The sequence below is a fragment of the Megalops cyprinoides genome, chromosome 2 (genome assembly GCF_013368585.1).
Source record: "Megalops cyprinoides isolate fMegCyp1 chromosome 2, fMegCyp1.pri, whole genome shotgun sequence".
NCBI classification, from domain to species: Eukaryota; Metazoa; Chordata; class Actinopteri; order Elopiformes; family Megalopidae; genus Megalops; species Megalops cyprinoides.
This window is the reverse complement of record NC_050584.1, coordinates 16,969,744-16,994,694: the sequence shown is the minus strand read 5'-3', so window position 1 is coordinate 16,994,694 and position 24,951 is coordinate 16,969,744. Positions and strand designations below refer to the sequence as shown.

The following is a 24,951-nucleotide window of genomic DNA, read 5'->3' as shown; positions in this document are numbered from 1 at the left end:
GTAAGATCTTGAATATCTTGAGTAATGGCTTAAGTTAAATTTTTAAAAACTCTTGTCACTCCAATTCATCAAAAAAAAAAAAAAAAAAAAAACAGAACTTAGTTCGTTCATACGCTCCTTCCCCTCAATCACTTGCAGTACTGCTAAGTGAGATAAAGAGAAAGTGAGAGGGGAAAAAAAACGATAAAAAGAGAAATAAAAAGAGAGGTTGGTGGGGGGAGCATGGGACTGAAGACAGACTAAAAGAGGAACAGAAAGGGAGAGAAGGAGGGAGGGACGCAGAGTGGGAAACCAAAAGGACTGGGGGGGATGGAGCGTGGTGGTCTCCCCTCCCGGGCCTTGGGCCCGGTCTCCAGCCTCTGTCCCAGATGGTAAGGCAGCTCTAAGGAGAGGGGGCTCCCGCTCATGAGCTCTCCCTACAATTACCAGCACATAATGGCTTTAAAGTGCCAGCGTCAGACAGCAACAAAAAGCCAACTTCCATTTACCGAAAGCTGATCACATTCATGAATCTTTTAAACTGACAGCCACTTCAAGATGCCACTGGGAAGAACTGTATAATAAACACATTAAGCTGCAAATGGTAGATCCGGGCTACTCGGCGCAGGCCGTCAGAGGCTGGCAGAGAGAACTGAGAAAAGGGTCTATTTCTGTCAATTTCTCCCAGTGTCAACACAAGTCCACTGCATAACAAGACACCTACTGCTTCCAGGAACAAAATCACATCTAATTTGAAAATGGCTTTAAAAAGAGGGCAAATATGTACTGACTGATGTACCTGCGCCCACCCTGTTAGAACAAGTTAGTAACCCCTGTATGCGTCACTGAAAAGAGGGGTTTGAACGCACCTTCATTGAGACCAGTGTCTCCAATACAGGTGCGGCCACACCGCCCTCATGCCTCCCGCCATCACATGCTCTTCTGTTTGTGGTTCTGATATGGAAATGCGTCATCCCACTACACAAGTGATAAACTTTTATTTACTACCATTACGGCCAGACATTGATTCTTTCACACGTGGTTGGGTCCGACTTGTTTGGCACTAAAGTAAATGCAATGAGGTTAACCTGTGAGCATGTGCTTCCGGACGTCTCCCGCCTGCTTCCCCATCAATTTCTTCCAAGTGCAGAGAAGGAGAGGGGCAGGGAGAGGTCACACGGGGAATAAGCACATGCAGTACGACAAACAGAAACGTCTCACAATGGATGATGGGAGAAACACATTAGCGAGCTTACATCAATGGTCAAGAACTGACTTCCATCTCTGCCGGGTACTTGGGCATGTCAATCATACCTGGACTTATAGTGCACTAGGAAAATTAATTTGGCACTATGTTTTTTAGTTTAGAAGATAAGCCAGTAAAAAGACTTTCATAAATTTTATGATGTTTCATAATGTTTTGTTATCATATTTCCTGGCTCCAGAACATTTTTTAAGAAGCATTCCCCATTGGAAAATAATCTGAACAAATGAGAATGAGTTTCTTCCTGTACACAGACGTTTTAAAGTACACAGTGTTTTTAGAGTAAATACTGTCTAGTGATATTCTTAGTTGATTCGTCTTCCTTTGCAGGGTATAACCTTGATCATCATTGGAAACTGGTACACTCACTATTAGCTCACTCTGAGCATTGCGCATTGGGTTCTAAGTATGGGGGGAATCTTCATGAGCAGCTTAGAGAAATGTGTTGCATATATTAAGAGCAGTACACAATGCAGTGCTATCTATGCTTCTGATATCTGCATGATGTTAAATGTACGCATCCCCCTTTGTCTTCTTGGCGTGAGCAATGTGTGCAGACAGCAAGACTACAGCCACAGCCTGAAATCTCTTGATGCCACAAGGCGATAAGTTAGAGCCGGAGCCACCTATTATCAACCCAGGCTCTGTGGTTAAATTGAATCAGGGGGGCCCTTCCAGCCTTAGCCACATTACGCAGTCTACCCTTCCATATGCTCTCTGCCTTCCATTAAAAGGCTACGGCAGGCTGTTACAAAGGATCTGGCCATGTGAAATGCACAGCCACTGATGGCCTCGAACAAAGGGGGCCACCACAAAGACCTTCAGCCCGGGACGGAACGTCCGCGTCCCCAATCAGCCTTTTGTGTGGCGACAACACAGGCAGCAGCGCAAACCTCGGACTAGCAAACCGATCCTCAGACGGTCCCTTCAGCGCCACCTCAGCGGGAAATCCGCTTCCCGACATCAATTTACTGACAAAACCGGGGCGATAACCGAAAATGTCTCCCCCCCCCTCCCAAATTGCACCATCTTAATTACAAGCGGCAATCTGTCAGCCTATTTATTCGGTTTTCCTAATTTCCTAAATGTTTCTAACGCCGATGTGTTGGAATGCGCCGCCTGTGATCTAGCACTGTTTGTTAAGCAGTAGAGTGCAGTTTCAGCGCTGTCGAGAATCTCTCGGTTAGCTATCATGCTTTCAATGCAAATGAACAATAATAATAAAAAAATAAAAAAAAACGTGCATTCATTACTGGAAGCCACCTGGAAAAACAGCAGTTTCAGTAACTGAGAAAAAACCCTGCAATCCCATTGGTCTAACCAATGACAGGATCAAACAGGCACACAGTTCACAACTCTCTGAGGTCATGACAAAACACAGTCACAGTGTGTGCATCCACAGAATTCACCTATTCTCTCATTCTCCTCAAGCTACAGAGCGCTACAGGAAGAGATTGATCCCCTAACCAATGATAATATCACCCAAAATAAACAGATACTTTAACAGAATGGGATTAAGCATGATGCTGTCTGAAATGTTACCAAGTAAATGAAAGAAACATCTCATTTTGAGAAGAAATGATGAGCATCTGTATTGACTTGCTAAATGAAATTAGAAGGCAAACATAAATGAAAAGCTTACTTTACTTAGCCAGTTTGTGTCGTTATAATGGGTTAATTTGAAATGGATAAAATAACTAACTTCATCCAGATGACAATGCTTGTCTTCAGAAGGTTGAAACTTAGAGTGACAGTGTACCTTCACAAGGGATCAACAGATATTTTTACAACTGTACTGGTGGTCTGAAACAGACAGTGATGTCAACAGTAGAGTCAGCTCATAAAGGCTTGTTCAGCCCCGTAGCGCACACCTGGGCATTCTGACACAGATCACACATCATGTGACAGAGTAGTCCATTCACCAAAAATCTCACCCATCAAAACACAGGATTGTACATCGAGCACAGAGAGTGCTGAAGGAGTCTCCGTGGAAACAAAGCAGGGCCCGTGATGCCAACAGCAGACTTTCTATCAAAAAACAGAAAGAAAAAGAGAGACATGCTTTTTGCATTTGCATGTTTTTCCCCGTAACTCTGGTCTCTGAAGCCTGGGGGGCTGCGGCTGTAACTTATGGGCGGCTGTTAAACAAGTGTGGTCTACGCGGCGTTTGGAAACGCGCTTCCTTTCTGTTCTGACGCAGCGTGAGAACACTAGCAGGTGCTCCCTTTTTTTGTGTCAAAATGAGTCAAAGCGGTGGAGCCACGTCAACACCTCGGCCAGATGTATCAACACTTCTGACAAACAAGGCAGCAGGACACAAACTACATAATTCCCAGCTGCCCTACCAGTAAAAACACTCCCCTCTCCTCTGAGCCTAAAGTAAAAAAACCAACCATCAACAGCAGCTCTGCTCTGCTCATTCCTTGGGCTGTGGCTCCTTACCATCACAACAAAATCTGTGTGCTCCGAATTCAATCTGTGATGAACTGGACCCTTTCTCTCCTGCCTCAGATTATACATTACAACGTATCACTCTCAGACTCATGTCACAACAGACCAATGCATGTGCATTTACTGGTGTTCTGCGTCAAGGAACTGCACCTCTAACCGCCCGCTGCTTCAAAAAAAAAAAAAAAAAAAAAGTCTAAAATATGAAGCATAGAAATCAGTTCCATCATGCAATCTCACACTACAGCCCTTGTCTCTGAGGTCTCTGACACTGGCTGAGGCATAGGACTGTCATACATTTAGTACATTCATACATTTACAGTACCAGTCAAGAGTTTGGACACACCTGATTAAGATAATGGGAAACATGCATTCAAAGACATTTTGATCTAAAGAAATCTGTGTAAATGCTTGAAATTTGTTTAGTTGGCATCAGCTTTGCTATCTGTATTTGTCTTTGCATGAATGTCTTTCCAAGAAAATATCTAAAAAGAGATTCATTGAGGAATCTAAAGCAAAAGACAGCTTTGAACACTTTTTGGTCACTGCGTAAATCCATTTGTTTTATTTCATAGCTTTGATGCCTTCATTATTATTCTAAAATGTGGAAAATAGTAAAAATAAAGAAAGTTGTGTCGAAACTTTTGACTGGTACTGTATCCCTGACTGTCAGCTTAAAACACAATTCCTCTGGTCAGTGGGCCCACTCTGAGTGGCAGGCAACAGTCGGCTGCAGCTCCTCCCTGACCCCAAAGACTCAGTGCAGGCCTGCAGGGGGTCGAACAGCCTTGCTCTCTCCCGGACTCTTCTTCTGAGCGCAGACATTGGAGAACAGGTGGAGAGCAGAGTGAGGAACAGGTGGATCCGCACTGAGGACACAGGTGCACGCGCATGCACGACTCCCTCCACGCTTTCCGCGGCCTTCGCTTCTTAAAGCGCTCGGCTAGGCACTGTGACGCACAGCGCGAAGTTAAGACTGGGAGGGCCGCGCCGCAAAAAAGGAGAAGAGGCACTTCTCTTTGTTTATGCTTTCATGACCACTCACCCCCTTGAGCGTGACCGCCGCAGCCCCGCGGCTCCAGTGCAGGGCCCGCGGTCTGTTTCAGAGGGGGGGAGTGCAGACCGTCGATGTGAGGTTCCCTCTGTGGTGGAGAGTGCGCTGTCATGATGTAAACTGAAGCACATGCTGAACAAGGACGTGCGCAAACGGCAGCTTATCTCCTCTGTCATCTGCTTCTAATGGCAGCTGACAAACTACCAATGCAAATCCTTTCCGAGCTGCTGATGAGCTAGAATCCCCCCCCCCCCCCACTCCACCCCTCCCCAACCCCCACCCCCCGGAAAATCCAGCCCGGCAGAGCACTCGAAAATTCCTCTCGCTTCTGACGCTTAGCTCAGAAAAGTGGTTTCCTTTTTACCAAGATAATGGCCTGCTCTTTTGTCACATGACACAGCAGCAACAATGGCTGCCTCGTAGCAACAGAGCATATAACGTGGTGCACACATATACACACAGAGGTACACATGCACGTGCACACACACACACACGTACATACACAAACAAATGTTTTTGTTTTCAAGCTTCACTGTAAAAATTTGCCTTTTTGTTCTGCTCTTCACAAATTGTAGTGAAGGCAAGTACTTTGTCTTTCTTCTAGCCTTTTTAAAAAAAATCAGAATTCCCCAGTTAAACAAACTGGTGAATGCTTGTTAAGTGGATAAGAAAAAAAAAAAGACTCATTAAGGTAACTGTTCAGGGATCTAGCCCCATACTGTAAATGAAGAAATATTCTCCATTCATCTTCCTCAAGCTGAACGCCAAAAGGAAATGATGTCAGACCTCCCACATAAACCACATCTTGTAAGACTTTCTTCATCATAGATTTCACTATAGGCAAACTGTGGGGGGATAGGTTTTTCCAGTTTCTATCGTGCAGTTTATCAGATTCTAATGTGACAGTCACTTCAAACGTACAAAGCTAAGCAATCACATTCATACCCACAATACAGAACGCATCCAAATTATACATGTAAGAAACATTTCAAAATGAAGAATATTAAAAACTGATTTAAAGGTAAAAGACTGCTTAAAAGGTGATAAAGCTGTGAACCAATCATGACGCACAGAGCACACAGCTAAATTTTGTGTAAAAGAATTACCTCAAAGATGTCTGTAAACTAATGGGAAAGATATAACTGCCACCTTAACTGATAAGGAGGGTGTCATGAATTGGGACTGTGTGGCCCTCCTTGCTCTCCCCAGACTCTGTGCCAGGAGAGTAAGAAAACGATCGGCCATCATATCACTACTGTGATGCTGCTCGTGGAGAGTGGGAGGTAACTGCCTGAGCAAACATTTGACCAGCTCACCTTGGCTTTAGTCCAAAAACAGCCCTAAGGCATTTCTGCGGCAGGGGAATACTTGGTTCTCTTTAGGCATCATCCACTTCACTCTGTTAGAAGAAGACACGCAGAGTTAAGATTTACTCTCAGGTTACACAACATATTTCAAACAAGGTGTTGGCTGCATTCCTTTCATTTTCTTGGGTAAACCCACAGTGGATGCTTAACTAATGAAATCATAGTGCTATTTGATATATCTCTGCTGAAATTTTCCAAAAATATAACACATGCATGTTATTGGGCCCTTTCTAAATAGAAAATAAAGATCACTTTTGAATGAACCAGATTCCAAGCAGAAATCACCAAGCGTAAGGGTGGTAATATGATGTATCACACAGCACGCAGTGTTCTGGAACTACACCAATCACTTCACACTCTGGAAATATGTCATCGCTTTGGAAAGGAATGTTAACTTTGATCAGCTTTCCTCCCGTGAAAGGCTGTTCATCATACAACCTAAAACTTAGCAAATGTGACAGAACGGCTGAATCACGGCACGTTTTTTGACAGTTTTTCAGAGAGTAAAGATTTTCAGACTCAAAACAGCTCTGGTGCTTTCATGTCTATGAAATCCCCCCCCCCTTCCACACACACACACACACACACACACACACACACACACACACACACACACACACGACACACACACAAAACTCTGCATATGATAAAGTGCAACTCAGATAACTGGCTTAAATCACACTAATTTCACTGTGCTTTCACTGAAAATAGGAGGAGGGTGTGACTTTTTTTTCCCTCCTCCTGAAATGACTGTCAGCAACATCTGTTAGCAGTTCCCGCAAAGGGGACGTCTGTGGGACGAGGGATGGGTCTGGCCTCCCAATCCCAGAGCGCCGAGCGAATCCCCATGCGCCTGTGCCTGTCAGGAGACCGCAGGATGAGGGAAGTGCCGAGGACGCCCGGCGAACTTGTGAGGAGTGAGGGGGCCGCCCCCAAAACGACACATCGCGGCTGAGGAGCCCGCGCTTTTGAGACAATTTGACTCAACGGCTTTTGAGTAAATTGATACGAGTCAACGGTCAGGTGGTGCTTCAAGCCAACACTAAGCTCTCTGCCCTTCTCCGCTGCTGATTCTCACAACACATGCGGAGGGGAAATTTCCCCCCCTCAAGCTCAGCCACAGCAGGGTGGGGGGGGGGGGGGGTGTGGGGAGCTTCAACGGCCACCAAAGTGAAAGTGTGCGCTGGTAGCACAGAGAGAGTCCGTTTGATCATTTCCATAGACGTTCGCCGTGTAATGAAAAAGACGACTGTCAAAATGGACAACAAAACTATGTGGATACGTGTTCGCGCTCATTTGCGCGTGTCTGTGCGTTTGTATTGCAGGTCTGACACTTGGCATCTGTTCAGAATACTACATCAAGTTGTATCTTCAGTTTCCAGTGTGCATTCCATTGCTCGTGCCTTCCACACTTTAAAAAAAAAAAAAAAAACAATGTCAGGTTCTGTGCCAAGGTAAACTGGAACTGTACAACAGGTATATCAAGTTCTCCGCTATTGCGCGCTTTGAAAAAAGAAAAAAAAAAAGCGGTTGTATCACCTCCCACTATGTGGTCACACAGGATGAATAACTATTACTCATGAATTCAAAGAACTGCAGATGAAAAGCTTAGCTGGAAAATAAAAAAAAAAACATCAAATGTCATTCATTCGGGATAACAAACATTCTCAATTGTACATAAATTACTAACACAAATATACTGCTTAAGTACCAGAGAAAATCAGTGTATGAAATGACAATGGTCTTTTCGCCAAATGGTACGTGTGTACCTCTGTTTCAGATCTAGCACTATTTGCGTAATTACTGCAGAAATTCACTATTAACAAACACAACTGTTAACACTACACCACTGTTGAACCCTATCCCTATAGCTGCTATTTTTATGCATATTCCTTCAATGGCCACAAGAATTAGCCAACTATATTGAACCACACAGAACATGTGGTATTACTGTATTTGTGACATCCACACATTTGAATCGGAAACACCTATCATGCCTTTCAAAAGACAAGAGTAATGACGGCTACAAAACCCTGTAATTCACTTCCAGCTAATACATTTTTGGGAGCAATGTGTCCATTTTCTTTTGTAAAAAGTGGGCCAGTCAAGATAGGGATGAGCTGCTAATGGCTTTTGGAATTAGCAGATTTGTGACATTAAAAATGAGACATCACTATGAACAATGAGGCTCTGAATGTAAAAAGTCAAAGCGCGTTAACTGAAAATTTAACAGGTGCAGTTCTGGGTCAGAAGGATTTCTACTTTTTTTCCCCCAGATCTTCGACTGTATTTTTTCTCTTTGTTGCTGTTTGGTTGCTGTCAAATAGGTTTTTCCATTAAAACACACAGCGCTGTCTGTCAACCTGGCAAGTATGCAAGAAAAATGCAGCTCTTAACAGAAATGGGTTTCCTTCCCTCTGCAGCGTGTCAAAGAGGCAACATCTTTATGCTAAGCAGGCTGTGGATCTGAGAATGCCTGTATTCAGACACCACATTCATAAAGGATTCATATACACACGCAACTTTAACCATTCAAACACAGTATGTTTGGCGTACACCTGAAGCAATACAGTGACGTGAAGAGATATCCGGGAGGAATGGAAATCAAAAGGATATAAGCAGCAGTGCTTACTCCTAGCCTCATTACCCACATTGGTGTAATGTACGTTTTGAAGTATGCCCTTCCTGCTATCGGCAGGATAACTCCTCCTTCTCTCTCTCTCTCTCACTGGGCTGCAACCAGAAAGCTTTAGGCCTCATTTAAAGGCACAGGGGGTGTTCTCGTTCTCCTCGTGGAAGCTGCAGCCCAGGAATAACATGCAAACGCAGGGTTGGAAAATGAAAAATGGAAAGAAAAAAAAAGAACTGGAGCTTCTCTCACAAGGTACATCAAGGGGCCTTTGATTTACTGTTCCTGAAAAGCAAGCGGATTACTGACATGCCTAAAAAGATGGGAGATACACACCTATGCAGCAGTCATGAAACAACGGCAATAACACTATTACTAGTTACAATACAAAAAAAAAAAAAAAACAGTATAGATCTGCATTTTCAACATTTAGTGTTTGGCGTGTTGATTCAGTACTTTGGGAAAGGTTTCACTGTTTCAAATGTATCTTTCTCTGAGAGGCCTGACAATTGACAAAAACAAATCCAATGTCTGTGCTGAGGATGTGTATTTGGCTCAAGGTCAATGGAAATCCATTTTGTCACTGTATTGAATGGAAATGTGAATTGTGGAGTAAGGGAGGCAGGCCTAAATCTGAACAGACTGGCGCCCCCTGGCTGCGAAGCGCTCTGGGGGGGGGGGACAGCCCCCTTAATCAGTTTGAACGAATCCATTTTATTTCCTTTCGCGCTCTGTTCGTGTAATCATGTGCTTTTGATTTCCAGCCACACAATAGGGGGAAAGCCCACTGGGGCAAAGGACAATTTTCAAGAGGTATCCTGCAGTAATGAAGAAGCTTATGCAGCTTGGCACTCGAAAGCCGAGAACACTTCAAATCCAGCCTCCAAGCATCTGTTTGGAGAGTCAGTTCACAGGATGGCTAACCCTCCTGTGCCAAAGCAAGACAAACGCTCTCTCAGGGCAGCGCCGGGCCGTGCAACAGTTGCACAATTAATCCATCCCCTTTAACGGAATTCAGGCGCAGTGCAAATCCTTCCACATTAAGCCAAGCTCAGTGTCCCACATGACTGGCCGGGGGTAAACACATACGTTCAAAATAAACTTTGCTCATTCCGTTAATAAGCACAAAATGACACTGCAGTGATTATGGTAAAAAAAAAAGAAAAGAAAAAAGATGACAGTTAAAGGGGAAAAAAAGGCAAACGTCAATCAACGTTTGTCCGGTGAGGCATTTTAATAGCGCGCTCCTGGCCTCAGGCCTGTGCTTCCTCCTGGGATATTTTTCAAAATTATTAGATGAGAGCACGGAGTACGCCTTTTTAATTACGTTCGGCGAATAGCCTAATTAGGGAAAAACCAGCTCTTGCTCATCTGCCTGATCCCAGGATTAAACACGTTGCTCCTCTAAGATCTAAAGGAACGCTAGGCTATTCCATAGTAAACGCTTACAATCGTGCTGAGAAGCCATGGATGTCTTTTTGAAGAATAAAGGAATTTGCATGCAAATCCTTTAATTGGCTATCGTTTCCCCTGGGTTTGACACTCAAAATGTAGCAATCTTTACCACCTCAGCGGGCTACAACCTGCACAATATCTGCTTCCAATCAGTGTCACAAACGGTTAAAAAAATGTCCATCTACAACAATTATGCAAGCACAGAGCTGTTGGCTCTGCAATAACGTATTGGTTAACGAATGCCTTGGATGTCCCAATCCATCCATGTAAATCTGACTCCACCCCCCACCACCAACCCCCACCCCTTTGTCTCCATATGTGCCTCTGTGACCCCTCTGCTACTTCTGGAGAATTTCCTTTCGCAGCTTTTCGCTGAGTCACAAGGTTTGCCCAGTCCTGTCAGCCTGCCCACCAGATCGGTGGCTGCAGAGATATTGAGCCTGTCCGGCTCTGGACGGGACCAATCAGACACTTTCGCTTTAGTTGCACTGTCTCAGTCTTGGCTTCAGCTTTGGCTCGTAACGGCACATTGCCACTTGACTTCTTTGCGGAAGCGAGTGACACAGCATTCCAACAACCTCTCAGGGACACCAGCTTCTAATGTCACCCAAGACCATTCATGAAGAATGAGCTGGGCGCTGAGATGGGTACAGCTCTGATGACCGGGCAGAGGGTGCTTCGAAAACTCAGAGACAACAAAATGCAGTTGGCTTTTTTGCTGCTGTTGGTCCCTCTGAAATGCTCAGCATATGCCCTAGTATTTCAAAAAGATGCAAGGTGTAGAAAACACTGGGCTTCTGCAAAGCACATACACACACACACACACCCCTACACATAGACCCATGTGTAGCACACACACACACACTCACACACCCCTACACATAGACCCATGTGTAGCCCACACACACACACACAGAGCCCCTGACAGCAAGAGACCGCACTGGCCTGTTCCTCCTCAGTGCTGCCGTTTGTTGGAGTGGCAGTGCTTCCCTCCTTGGTCCTCATGGTGTAACTCGATCAGCGCCACAGAGCAGCAGGAGGGGGAGGGGAGACAGCAGGAGGGGGGATGGGCCTCACAATCCTGCCATCTGTAGGTGCTTTGCAAACTTATATTCGCCACTGCCACTGACAGAGGGTCAAAAGTTTACAGCATTTTCACTTGCTCCCTGCCAATCGAATCGAGGCTCTGCAGTAGCCAAACTCCATGTTACGCTCAAAGCGTTTTCTGTCAGGCTAAAACTGCAATGTAAGAGCCCACAATAAAAACAAAAAAAGGCAATAGTCAGAAGCAATATTCAGGAAGCCAGAATGCCATAGACCTTTAAAACAAATCTAAATATAGATGTATAGCGAAAATGCACCTGGTCCAACAGTCAGGAGTTTCGTGAAGATGAGACCGCTGGTCTTCACATGAAACTGGGCTCTTGGGTTTTGAGGAAATGAAACTCCAGCATCTACTTTCTTTTCAGTGGGTCATCTGTCACATTTAGTGGCTAGCACACATATAACATTCCCAGAGCGACACAACCGCCCCTTTGCTTACACATATCAACAGGGAATCCAGTGAGCTCCGGGCTGTCAATAGGAGGCCGCAATGAAAACCAAACGGGGGCCCGTATCCGTTACAGCTTTCATGCTTTCAGCCCAATTCACTTAATAAGAGCAATGGGATACCTTAAGCTGAAAGAAGGTAATCCTGAGCTTTTGGTATTTAGGCTATAGGCTGACATCTTTAACTGTTTGAACAGGTGCTGCCCCCTCTCATGAGCTAAACACTACGGGCCGGTGTCTTAAGAATCCGCAGGGCTAATGACACCGTGACTCAGTGGCCCAAACAAGAGTTCGGGCTTGTGGACCTTTTCCATACGGCAGGATGCCTTTGTGACTGTAATGTCACCTATCTTAAATCAAATTCCGCTTCTGATCTGCAGTCATGAACAGAATGAGGTGACAACTCATACTTCAACGTTCACTTAAGAATCTGAATTTTCATCCATGAACAACATTGCATGCAGCGCCCACGCTCATTACCAACATTTTCACCTGCACGCATATTGGGGCTGGGCGATATAGCCGCTATAACAGCTATCCGCCATAAGAGCTATCCCCGGTATGCGGTGTTAGGTTTCTTCCCGTATTGTTTTCCCTTTAGTCATACCTGATGTGGGAGCACACCTCCAAAGTTCAGTGAAATGCTTCCGGGGCAGAAGAATATCACTTGTATCTATATGTTGGTTAACTTACCTATTAGCTTTGAAAAAACACATAGCATGTGTTTTCACTCTTCTATCTTTATAGCCACGTGTTTCCATCTACCACATGGAAGCAGCATAGTGCTGTTGCTGTGACATCAACACCGAATACCAGCAGTGACAGTGGGTAGGCTGGAAACAGGGGAAGCCAGAACACTACCTTTAAATCTATCATTACTTTCAACCCGTTCCCCTTTACCCTCTTTGATTAACAATAAAAACAAATAATTCACAGAATAATCGACACCAATCGCATAATTAGAATAAATGATTGTGCTTGCAAAACACTGTACGCTGAAAGCTGTGCGAAAGCTACAGCGTGAGATTGCTACGCATGCTCAATTATCTACAACCCCACGAAAAAAGGTACGTTTTGATGCGTGTTGCTGGCCCTTCTCCTGCGTCAGCGTCCGTATTTACACGGGTTCAGTAAATACCTGAGCACTGAATCACGCGCCAGGGCTCTCACAGGCTGCACTGCCCACATTATTATTTCACAGACACACTCCCGGCCATAGGGAGGCCTACTTCCAGACTATGATTAATGTATGTTACTAAGCAACCCTGCTGGTAACAGAGAGGCCAGGGTGTTAGCACCGCACACCCAGTGACACACAAGCTTTTTGCAGGACTTAAGACAGCAATTCAGAAGAAGCAAGGACATTCTGACCAAATTACCGACATGAGATTTCAGTGTGGTAATTACTGCTGAAGAAAACGCGAATTAATATCAGGCTGACGTACGCAATGTGGCCAGCTATTCAGCCATAACAGATTTCTGGCTTCGGTTTTGTGCTATCACGTTTGCACCATCTTGTTCAGACTCACACCCATCAGTCTGGTCAGATGACGAGGGCAGCCCCCAACCATATCAATCGCCATTTCTAATTGTGCATAATAGTGACTATTCACACCAAAGGGTAGTCTGGGAGAAGAAATGGCACTGCTGCATTGCATTATGGGGCAGTGCTCATAAACTGTGGAACTGGAAGTTTGTGAAAGCAATCCATTGTGCACTTCCTCTGGTACTGATATTTTGCTGGTTAGCTGTTAAATCACCTTGTTGGTCAGCTGTGTCTTAGCTTATAATCTAGCTAAAATATGTTTTCACTCTGGTTCCAGAGAACATTGATTTTTGTTAACTAATCAATCCAGTGATTTCCTGAACAACGTCTTCCAACATGTCATTTTTTGTTGAAGCATTTGACTTCAATCGTTTAGCAGCTAACTTTCTGTGAAGAACTTTCGGCGGCAGTGTAGCATAGTGGTTAAGGAGCAGGACTCGTAACCGAAAGGTTGCTGGTTCAATCCCCACTGGGACACTGCTGCTGTACCCTTGGGCAAGGTACTTAACCCACAGTTGCCTCAGTAAATATCCAGCTGTATAAATGGATAACATTGTAAAGAACTGTAACCTATGTAAGTCGCTTTGGATAAAAGCGTCTGCCAAATGAATAAATGTAAATGTAAGATGGTCCAATAATTGTATCTGTAATTACTGTAAATGTGGCTATAATTTCTAACCCATTATGTTATTTAAATCTATTATACTGCCCTCTTTTATTTTTTTTTTTCAAACCAGGTAAGATTAAATTAAATAGCTTTAATTAGTAAAATGACCAAAATCATTTCAGAAAGGCTGGCGTGCTTTAGTTTATTCTGGAAACTGCTAGCTAAAGATAAAAAGTGACTTTATATTTTAACCTTGGTATCTACACATATCACATATAGCTGCAGTGAACTGACAGAATGTGACACACCCCGAGGCATGCACCCCACCAACGGGTTAGCTGTTTTGTAAATAAAACTCACAGGTGAAGCATTCCACAAAACTACAATACAATGTGGTAATGTTTTGAGAACCGCCACTCTTATTTGTATAAACCAGACTCTATGCCTGTCAAACATACAAGACCCATAAACACACCACTACAAGGACATTCAATATCCTTGTTTTAATAACACAATTCACTACATATTACCACTCGCATTCATCATAATGTTTGCCAGGCTGTCTGGTCAAAGGTTAAAATACTCTATGCTCCTATGGCCATCACTGCTCCTACCTACGCTCCAGACCAAGAGAACAAGAACCATGTTTTCATCCTTTAAACACAAGGAGGTAAGGATTATTCATCATTACTCCACGAATTTATTCTGTCTAATGGAAATGTCACTGTCATATAGCTTCAGCAGGGTGGCCTGCCGACAGCATGCAGCTGGTGCTGTGCCAGAGGATTCACTCTAATGAGCAGAGGATTCTGACAGATTCTGAGCTAGTTAACGGAAGCAGGAAGTTTAAAGGCTAACAAGAATTCAGCTATTACGTGATCCTGCATTTATCCATATCTTTATTGGCCAATATAGTTGGGTGAATTATGACAGCACCAGAACTAAACTTAAACCAGAATGTTTAGTATATAAGAACAGCCTGTTATTTAACTGATTACCTACTGTGTCATTTGGAGTTCAGAATTTGTAAAGGTATGTAATAGGAGCTTTCAGTGTATTGTTTCAGGTGCTTTCAATGTTTTTCGTATCATTCTTTACAACAAAATATAAACCACCAGCTAACATGACAACGATCACAACAGCAGCGGTGGACTGCAACAAAGTCATGCAGTCATAGTTAGATGACTCAACTGGGTGAATTATTTCAAACCGAAAGCAAACATCATTGGTGACTGAAACTTGAGAGGACTTCAGAGATCACGTATGGCACAGCTACAGCAGAGTGTGACTTCTACATGTTTTAAAAAAAACTACACAAGTCACAAAAAGTTACACAACCAGTCTTGTGATTGCTCGTGCATCAGGAAGGGACTGGGGGAGGAGGTGAAAGTAAAATTGCAATGCAGGGGCTGAAATGCCACGCATCTGAGAAGCGACGGTCAACAAGGATATCAAGTTTAAACACTTCACCACGATGCTGTTTAAACAACCTTTCCTCTGGCAGGCCAAGCTGCGATCACGCCCTGGCTGATAACCCAGCGAGGGGAACTGTAATGTCGGCCGACTGTAACGCTGAAATGAGCCAGAGGGTTGTCAGGGGCTCCTTCCAGAGGGAAGCTCTTATATTCAATACAATGGTGCTTTATTGGCAGGACAAACAAAAGCAGCGCTGCCAAAGCAATTATTGCAGACAATCCGAAATCTAAGAACAACTATGTAGACTGATAAAAAACATATATATATATATATATATATATACACACACACACACACACACACACACACACACACACACACACTACTCAATGCAAGGATGTACATTCTAACCCCTGTAACAATGTGATGCCCATTATCACATGGCTACCTGATGCAAACTGACTGTCCCACAGCGATCCCAATACTGCTGAGCTGATGTCACCCTGAGCTCCAATGAGCCAGGAGCAGCCTTTCAGAGGACAAAGGGCAGCTCCAACTCATGACCCTTCACACTGCGTGGGATTCCAGAACAGCAGCAACAAAGAGCAGAGCGGGCATTACCCACAGTTCTATGTGCTTGTTCACTTACAGGGGAAGTCAAAAAAACACACAGAAAACACAAGACCAAATTAGCAAAGGTTACATAACCTTTACTTGGGCCAATGTTGCCTACTAACCCCATTCTCTTGGCTGCACCATACAGAAGGGACAATTAGGACTGAAGCTACTCAACAACTGCCAACAGTTCTAATTGAGTGTGAATCTTTACCATTAACAGCCATATTAAATCCCTTGTATTTGGGAAATGATCCTTGACACTATTGTTCTAAATGATGATGATGTCGTCCAAAGCCAGACAGCATCCCAATTTTGCAAAGGAGAATCCAAGGACAGGTGGGTGAAATTTTGGAATGGGAGCTAAGTGCAGACTTCAGTGAGTGACCCAGGCCCCCACCTCTGTGCAGCAACAGTACTGCCTAGCTGCACTGCAGAACAGCAAGTTGAACAAACCCCAACCGAAACCCGTTCATCCTCCTCACTCCTGTCAGATCCAACCTGCGGGAGGCAGGAAGCACAGTGATTCAGTCGTCTCTTTGACGGACCGCTCCGTGTTGTTCCCAGGGCGGGAGAAAGATCGCTCAGCACGGAAGGGGCTTGACCTGACAAGGCCCCTCGGCGCAGCTGCTAGTCACAGGCTGTCCGTCCCTTCTCGCTCCGTTACCGAGAACCACAGGTCTCAGTGTTCAGTTTCAGTCTGGTTCTCAAGTGTGGTCAGCTGGAATCCACCATCTGATTAGGGATGCTGACAAGAACGGGACACTGGCATATTGGCGGGGGATGATCTGACGGCTGAGGCTTTCTGAGCCCTTTTTTTTCGATGGCTCAAGTGCCCATTCTTAACTTAATTTGCATAAACATCTGCAAAAAACGGCAGTGGCTTGCAGCATGTTGTAGTGCCGCTGAATGCAGTGCGCCAGTGTTTAAAAAGGCGACCGGGATGTAGAGTTAGTGATGGGAATAATGGCTCTTTGAAGGGAGCCGGATCTTATGGCTCCGTTCCTTTCCGAGAGCCATTCAAAAGAACGGCTCGTTGTTCTTTTAGGGTGTGGGGATTACTAGGTTTATCTGTGAAATAATCATATCGTATAATGACACTCGTATTGCCAGACCTAATATCATTGTGTATTTGTGCTTCACAACGTAACTGCCATTAAACAATCAGAAGGCAAAATCTCTCTCTCTCTCTCACTCACTCACTCACAGCAGGGACTGAACCAGCGACTCTTTAGTTACAATTCCTGCTCCATAACCACTATGCTACACTGACTGAACTTAGGGCACGCAGTGAAATATGAGCGCAATAAAAAGAACGGCACAACGACAAAATGAACAGCTCTCAAGTACGACTCGGATCCCTTCGTTCGTACCAAAGAGCCGTTCAAAAGACTCGGATCGGTTGCTAACGTAACATCACTATGTAGAGCGTTTTACACTCTGTTTAAATGTTCGGCTCTGCTGCGTGTATGCAGCACAGGTTCAAGGGATGACCGCAAATCCTCCATTACCTGATTAAGAACACTGCTGTTTCTCCAGGGCGACACGTAATTGGACAAGACACTGAGACTTAGCAAAGTGACAGCTTTCTTCTGGGACGGTTTCAAGCTCACTTTGAGTGGTGCTTCAAATCAGAGATCAAATGTTGTGTAAGTGCACTACTCTTGTTACCATGTCACGTATTGTTTGCATTTCATTGGGCAATTGGGGCTACATTCTGATGGGAAGAAAAAATCTTACATGCATGGAAAAAGCATACCCCTTCTAGCCCCTCATGAAACGATTTACTCAAGGGTTCTCAACTGACGGCAAGCTGAGGATTCACTGTGACTGCATCGCATCTCCAAAACACTAGGAGGCATGAAACATACAACACACGTGGGGAGGTGTGTCGGGAGAAAACAGCTGATGGTCAAACAGAAAAATCTGGTTTCCCCTCTGTGCTAGATAGCTTGGTGTCCTAAGGGAGTGCTGACTTGACCTTTGTGCTGCAGTAACATTAGCCCACGGCTAAGGAGCACACTGAGGAGTGTAACACAGAAAACACACTCTCAACCATAAATGGGACACACACAAACACACACACACACAGGATCTGCTTTGGATTACTGTGCACACAGACCATGTAGCAGTCCCAGGGTGTGTTGACACAATTTAATGGCAACCGAGATGAAAGTGCCAGATTGGACTTAAATGGTCTTGATTCATAAAAGCGAGAGGCAGTAGCGCTGGCAAGTTTACAGTGCAATCCTGCAGGCCTTTTCCCCCCCGCCTCTCACATGTGCACTTGTTTTTTTATTCTCGTGCCAGATGGGAAAGTCGTGGATTTGTTTTGACGACCTACAATTCCAGGTGCCAAAACCACAGACGTAGCTGGAGCGGACAGATGAAAAGGGACCGGAGAGGTAATCACCTGCAAGGGGCTCTCTCTCTGCGCCTCAAACCTCCCGGCACCGCAGAATGCGCCCGGCACCGGAGGGGAGAGGGGGACAACTGCGTGGAGCCGGCGGGCCTAAAAAGCACATTGTGGAAGTGGCGGCACCCCTAGCCTCAGAGTGATACTCAGACTCTTCTGCGGCCTGTCATTGCAAGGGAGTACCTTTCAGCTTGTGGAAATTCCCTCTCATAGGAAGCACGGAGCTATGATTTACCCGGCATTATTTCTACTTTGTCGGTACATGTTCCATGTTCTTAAACAACTAGAGCACCTGAAGGCATTCTTTCAGTAGTATGACTGGCTCCCAGCTGCATTTTAAACATACTTGCTTTATACCGATACGAAAAAGCAGGCCTCCTTTGGAAATGAATACTGTTTCCAAAATGTAAAAGTTATAGTACACTTAGTTGTTCCAAAACAATGCCCCTGTAAAAGAATGCTACTGAATGAAATCGCAGGTGCGGTATTTTGATAATTCGCACAGGTTTCTTCAATTTCATGGCCTGATTAACAGACAGGAAAGATCACTGCCACCCCAGCTGAAGGTAAGCCTGAGGACAGTACGGGAAGTGAGGACCGCTCTGTCACTAGCAGCGAACTAGCTGAGAACAGTGCTGCCTCGTGATTACGGCACAGACCAACTTTCTCATTTCCCCCCAACACGACTGCTTTACTTTCCTCTTTGATTTACTGCAATGTGAATAACCACAACTACAACCTCCCACAAGCTCTCTGGGACACTCGCCTCTAACCATGTGGAGAGATGGTTTCCGACAGATGCTGTTTGGAGAGAAACTTTGGATCGTTCCGACTGTTATGGTATCGAGGAGTGTGATTATGCCCAATTTACGTGAAACATACCATGAGCTACAGTGGCACTGGCCAGACATTGGATCTGTTTGTAAGCACTGAAAGGATATGCCGTGACAGGAAGCCAAGTTCTCCTAATGACTCATACTCAAATAAACACAGCGCAGCGCACTCCAACTATCACAAATCTGTTGGAACACAAGCCTTGTCTGTCACAGCTGGGCATTAGTGTAAAATTAGACTACTTTCTTCTACAAAGCATTGAATTCTGGGAAACCTTCTGTGACCACCAAGCTGGTGAGTTTTGATGCTACACTTGTAAGAGGCCACACTTTTGAGTTCATACAAAAATTCTTCACACATCAACACCAGTATTTTTGCAAACTGTATGCAAGCTAATACCGTTAGAGAAAATTATTAGGTCCTGCTATCTGACCAAACACTTCAACCAGAAGTAATGTGAATTTGCTTTTGACCAACCACGTGAATAAATGAATAAAAGAACCACAGAAAACGATCCTTAAAAACACTTCCCGCTGTGGACAGGTCACCGTGCATCCAAAAGAGCTACCCCAGCGCTTCAGAGGTGGCTCTACCTGCGCCTTCCAGCCATACCCTCCTCAGTCCGACGGCACACAAACAGTGAGCAAGCGCAGGCTTTGGGCCCTCCCCTGTTCCATCTCCATCACAGACTGTGCTGCATAAAAGAGTAATTAAATTAGTGGGCCAGTTTACTGTGTTAGTGAACGGGTAATAAATCGTTCAATCTGCAGCAGGAAGGATGCTGCCTGAGCAGTGGGTCGGACAATCTGGAGGGGGACCGGGGGCCCCAGCTGAAACATTTCATTCCTGGAAAAGGGACAGTCAGTAACACAGAGAACATGCCATACTGGAACGTTAGGGCCCTCACGTAGCAACGGAACTGCATTCTCTCATCGGGTCACATCAGATATGCAGTTTACTAGCAGAAACAAAAATATGACCAACACAACAACAACAAAAACATTACCAGATTGTAGCCGGTACAATCACAACTGACGCATTAAAACTAATGCCATAAGCGCAAGCCCTGTTTTGTAGGCTTGCACTATTGACAACAGTAGGGAAAAACACAGAAAGACAAATTCAAAGACGCTAACCTGACGACAAGAAAAAGTGCAAGCCAACAAGTCTGCGATAAAATAGCATATCATACAGGGCGATGATAACATTTCTACTTCTACACAACATCACAGGAACATTTTTATAAGCAACAGTACAGAAATGAGCAACGGCTCCACAACTACCTATTAAATCACTGGACACCAAGAGAAGAGGGGGTGGGGGAAAACGTATGAATACATTAACCTGTTTTTTTTAAATTCCCTGTTCTTGTTTGTTTAAACAGAAGAGTACTTTCGAGGAAAGCTTATCTGATAAGCTACCATGGTAATGAGGCCTGGGCAAAAAGAACATGTTACAACTGAGAGTCTGTAACCCTCCAGAGTCCTCATCTTGTACACTAAAAGAACTCTGTGCCCGCCTCCTCTCACAGCCGTAGAAATGCTGAGCATCTATAGGCTGAGCACTTTCAAGCCACCTTTCATCCTTATTCATCACAGGCCTGGAGATGTTAACATGACTGCCAGTTTTCACTTACCCTTTAATATAAACACACACAGAGACACACACACACAACTCTGTGGTTGTGTATGTGTAATGCTTACCAAATAAAATGAACAAAATGATACTGTTTACTTCTGACATTCCATGTTTTGCAGGCTAAAGGCAAATCCAACCTGACTGTATTAAAGGAATCTTGCCCGTTTTGTGAAATCGCAACAAATTATCTCTTCTGTTTTCTCCCCCCAACAAATGTTTCTTGCTAAGTCCCTGGTTACTTACACGAGCATATTACTGTCGAGAGTGACAAAGTGTCGCTTCAGTCCCTTGTGTTAAGGTACAGTGTGAAAGCAAGATGCTAGTGGCCTCTCAAGATGGCTTGATGTGTATCCCTCAGAGTCATCTCAAGCCATAACAGATTAGAAAGGAGCACAAACAGGGGCACATTCAGCTGCTGTGGGTGTACGTGAAAGGAGCCTACATCTGACAGCACCCATTAGGAATGACAGGGTATGTAGTAAAACCATCAACATTCAAAATTAATGTTTCCTTCCAGTACATATGACTGCACAGACTTGGATATGGCATAAAACAGTAACATTCATCTGATTTTGTAAATACAGTACAGATCAGACTAAGCAATATTCAAACATTCATGCTTCTGGATTAAAACGAAAGCAGAATAATTAAAGGCTGTGTCCATTCCACGATGTCAGATAGCAGCCATTAAAATACGTCAGACTGATGCCAGCTCATGTACAGTCCTTACAACAGCATGGAAAAGAATGCCTAAAACTAAATCCACACATTCCAAAAGAGTTTATGCTGTGAAAGTGAATCGCACCTCTCCCTGGCTGTTCAGCCTCGCATTAAACCTATGGCAACCTGCTGGTAACCTCTGAAATCAGACTTTCTCCCCTATATCTGGACTGGCTGTAACCCCCCTCCCCGCAACTGTATAAAAAAGGTATCCTGAACTGGAGCCAGTGATCTTTGCCAAGGATCATACCCGCGGCGAGCTGCCAAGCACATGCTAGGATCCCAGCCCCCGATACGAGAGACAGCGATGTAAGGAGCACTGCTCTCTCCCACTGCCGCAGTCACTGAGCCGAGCGGTGAGGTCCCGTTCGCCAGGCAGCGCGCCATCTCGCTGTGCCCGTCAGCCTCGCCTACACCGGCCGCGGGAAGGCTGCACTCAAAACACACGCTGCCCCCACCAGCCAGGGAATCCCAGCAAACTCGCCCCCCCAATCTTCAACGGAAGGACAGGACACATTGCTCCTAGTGTAACTTGCGAGCCAGTGTGATCTGTTTAACTGCTTTTAAAATCATGAGTGAAAGATCTGATTACGGGTTGTTGTTCTTTAAATCCGGGCCAACATTTGGAGGGGGACTGAAGTATCAACCTGTAGGGAGGAGAAGAGAACCTGAGCCCTTCTGTGCAGGTTTGTGCTGCAAGGGTCAAAGACTCCCCCCTTGGTAAGTTTCAGGAAGGCATCTCAGCCACAATAATCCCGAAAAAGCAGCTGTACTGGACATGATGCTAACCTACCATGTAATAATGAAGAAAATCAAAGATGCCATTCAAACTTTATAAAGGCTACTTGTTGTCTGTGCAACAATATATAGCCTTTTTTATATATCTCCTAAACCAACTGCAATTCATTTACGATGGCTGCGAGTTTCACTTTGTACATGAATCGCACAGCTTCAATGTTACGGCGGGTCAGGCGAGGAGCAGAACGGTTGCTGTGCGTTCTTACTGAAAGGGAAAAAGTTGCATGGCAATGGCAACAGCTGGGGCGGTACAGCCAAATCAATTTACTCAAATGTAATGCAATTATTCTTCCTTTAAACCCTGTGAAAACGTCCGCTCAGTGTGGAAGGCGTGTCTATTTGCCGACACAGAAAGGCTGCACCTTCGTCATCAGAGCACCAGCATGTTGTAATGTGGTGAGGGAGCCGTGCGCTCGCTTGGTTTGCCTCCCAACTGGGACACTACACCCCCGAGTACAATGCTGAATCTCAATTACTGCTGTATTGAGCCGCATAAAAACGGCTTACTAAACGCATATGGTGGAATACTGGAAACAAAGGAAGTTATGGAGATGTATGTCTGCAATGTTGCAGGATCATGCAAGTAAACGGCCATGTAGAAATAAAGCTTTAGCCCAAACACATTATCAGTGGCAGAGGATATCAAAAACAGCATGACAAAAAAATCATTTTGTTTCTATCATTAGTTTGACTTGATAACAAACAGTTTCAAATAAAGTTCCCAGCCTCTTACAAGGGGAAAATGTTCTGTCATAAAGACATGCGAGCCTTCCAGCCTGGACTGTACTCATGCATTTCTCACTCACTGGCACATCAGAGCAGAAAACAGATGACCAATACGAATGAACCCAGAGAGCACTTCCCTGCAGCTGCAGTGTAACGGGAGCTCTGCTTTCTCCTGACTAAATACAATCGTATTTACATAAAGAGGCCCATTAGACGGGGGGTGGGGTGGGGTGGGTTGGGGGGGGGGGGGGCGGAAGGCCTTCAGCTCTGAGAGACAGGGCCTACGTGCTCAGGGCTCTCGGTGCAAGGACACAGCACTCGAGCAGAAACGCAACCCCAGTTTCTCTACACTGGGATGAACCTGGTCATTATACTACGGCTCATCCGTCACCGCGACCGGAGCTCTGTCAAACCACTGTTTCCATAACAACTCACTCCCAAAGTCGGCTTTCCTCCTATTGGAGCCCCTTGCTGTAATTCCACACATCTAAACACACTGCAGACAGCATAATGAATGCTCCCCACAAGATGCCAATCACAGGTGGGATTCCTCTTTAATCTCCTTTAGGTGCTACAGTGGCCACACGCAGTCTTCATTGGTGTAAATGATATTGAACTCTTCAAAACATTCCTTTTTTATGAGAAGGGGCATTATACAAGATGAAGATATGAATATAACAGTCATGTTTATTGATTTAAGTTTCATTAATCCACAACAGAAACACTAAGCGTGTTTTCCCACATCTGACAAGGGCGAGAGGATATTGTCAATTATAATCTTTGGTACCCAACAAGGTAGGAATACAAAGTAATATGACTAGCAAAAGCTGGCTCTTCTAGCAGAGAGAACAACTTGTGCCATTACAAACAGTCCGGGTTTCCTCTGTTTTTGCTGACATGCTTCTCCTGCACCATAATAATGGAGCCTGTGAACACTACACACGCTCGTGCTCAGCACCACACAAAACAACCTGCAGGAGACGACGCTGGAGTGAGAGCAGACAGTGATGACAATTACTCAATTTGGCTGCAACGATCCTCAGCCGGCTCGCTGCGGCCTACCGCTGAAGAGCAGTTAAAGCCTTCAAATTTCCAAATGATGTCATCCTAAAGCTAGACCTCTTTTATTACTGGAACTCACCATGATGCAATAAACAATGTTTCCCCTCGAAAATGTTTTTTCCCCAGCGATGGAGCTGTCGAGCAGGGGGACTGAAGCTGCCGAGCGTTGGAGGGAGATTCCATACAGACATGAGTAAAATGGCTGACGACACTCCACATCATTTCTGTTTGGTGACGACATCATTTACGCATTTATTTAAGCAATGGCATGGAGTGGATTGCAATGGTAGGACGTCTATGGTAGGGGCGTGCATGCAATACTATTCAAGGAACACTTGGTGCGATGCTGAGGGTGCACAATTGCTCCTTTTAAATGCAATAAATATCAAATTTAAATATCAAATTTAATATCTGACATGACTATTTTATCAATTTATTTCATTAGGCATACAGCACGGGAAAACTTATCCAGGAAGGGTTTCCATGATCATTGGCTTTTCTGCAGTGAGGAGGTTCCAAGCGCAGCTCGATGACATTCTGCCTGGTCAGGATCCATGTGATTTGAAGCCAGTTAGCAATAATTTCTAATTACAGCACCACTGGCCAGCATTTATCAAGCTGTTCCCTCAACGAAAGACAGAGACAACAAAAAGTTACTTCTGTCTCCAGACCAATTTCAATTCCCAAACTAAAGAAACAACATGACTGGTCGATTTGACCAAATTTAGAGGAGTCATTTACTGGAGTGTCATTTGAGACCCATTTCCAATATTATTAAAGCACAATATATCATACACTTGGTCCTCTATATAACACCTGCTATCTC

At 44.7% G+C, this 24,951-nt stretch overlaps 1 protein-coding gene across 6 annotated transcripts in view; it reads right to left on the bottom strand.

The window, feature by feature from the left end:
* The window catches only part of ncoa2 (nuclear receptor coactivator 2), an 80,763-nt gene that overhangs the window by 42,966 nt on the left and 12,846 nt on the right, over window positions 1-24,951 (bottom strand). For all 6 annotated transcript variants that reach the window (XM_036518037.1, XM_036518020.1, XM_036518043.1 and 3 more), the window contains exon 2: window positions 6,062-6,144. The gene's annotated coding sequence lies outside the window, so the exon portion shown is untranslated. The remainder of the gene's footprint in view (window positions 1-6,061; window positions 6,145-24,951) is intronic.